The sequence below is a fragment of the Panthera uncia genome (genome assembly GCF_023721935.1).
Source record: "Panthera uncia isolate 11264 chromosome B3 unlocalized genomic scaffold, Puncia_PCG_1.0 HiC_scaffold_2, whole genome shotgun sequence".
Lineage (NCBI taxonomy): Eukaryota > Metazoa > Chordata > Mammalia > Carnivora > Felidae > Panthera > Panthera uncia.
The window spans coordinates 4916504-4917679 of NW_026057583.1; the positions used below are offsets into that span (position 1 = coordinate 4916504).

At 64.6% G+C, this 1176-nt stretch overlaps 1 protein-coding gene across 1 annotated transcript in view; it reads right to left on the bottom strand.

Annotated features, from left to right (window-relative positions):
- The window catches only part of ARNT2 (aryl hydrocarbon receptor nuclear translocator 2), a 110227-nt gene that overhangs the window by 10718 nt on the left and 98333 nt on the right, over positions 1-1176 (bottom strand). The gene's annotated exons all lie outside the window — the stretch shown is intronic.

The following is a 1176-nucleotide window of genomic DNA, read 5'->3' on the forward strand; positions in this document are numbered from 1 at the left end:
GGGGGGGGGGGGGGGGGGGGGGGGGGGGGGGGGGGGGTCGCCCAGCCCCCAGAGCACACTTCCCCGCCGCCCCCCTCACTCCTCACGACCCCCCACGCCTGCTGTGTGTGTGTCACAGGGGGCGCATCCCCACGGCCCCACGGCCCCTGCAGGCAGACGCTGCTGCCCAGAGCTTTTTCCAGCCACTCCGATTATACAATAAGCTCATTAAAGACCGGAAGGTGGCCAGAGACTGCTGTCTCCCTTCAGGCCCTTCCTCCTGGCTCCGCTCTCGGGCCAGAGCGCTGGGGGCCCAGGGGGGAGTCGGGGGAGGGGGACGGGGCTAACCACGGAAGGCTCTGGTGGGTTTTGAAGAAAGGCAGTTTACAGACCAGTAGAGAAGCGAGGGGACAATGTTACTCATGAGTTACAGTCTTTCTTCTATGCCATCCGGTTCCCCTCCAGCCAGGGAGGCCCGGAGAACATCAGAGCCCTCCGGTCCTGGCCATGACGAGGGGACATCGTTCCCGTCCCCCATAAAACACTTCGTCACTTCACACACAAGGCTCCTTTCCCAGGCGGCCTCAGAAGGCCTTTTCTGAGCACGGTTCTTTACAGGGGCCTCCCCCCCACCCCGCCACCCCCAGGAGGGGGCTGGCAGAGGAGGGCCGGCCCCGTGCCCGGCCCTCCCCAGAGGCCCCTGTCTCGGAACACACGGGCCGGGGCCAAGGCCGGCAGCACCATGGCAGGACTCGGGGTGAGGACACGCTTGGGCATGTGCAGCAAGGCCACTGTGCTAGGGCTCAGGGCCTCCTCTGCCATTCGCCCCACACTCTTCCCCCTCAAACGAGCGCGGGCCCCTTAGATTTACAGGAAATTCAGCCCATTCCATAGGGTTAAGGCCTCATGAGCATCCATCCAACCCTCCCTCCTTTCCTCCCTCCCTCCCTCCCTCCCTCCATCCATCATCCCTCCTTGCCCCCTCCCTCCCTCCTTTCCCTCCCTTCCTCCCTCCCTCTATCCATCATCCCTCCCTCCCTCCTTCCCTCCCTCCCTCTCTCCCTCCATCCATCATCCCTCCTTCCCCCCTCCCTCCCTTTCCCTCCCTTCTTCCCTCCCTCCCTCTATCCATCATCCCTCCATCCCTCCCTCCCTCCCTCCTTCCCTTCCTCTCTCCCTCCCTCCATCCATCATCCC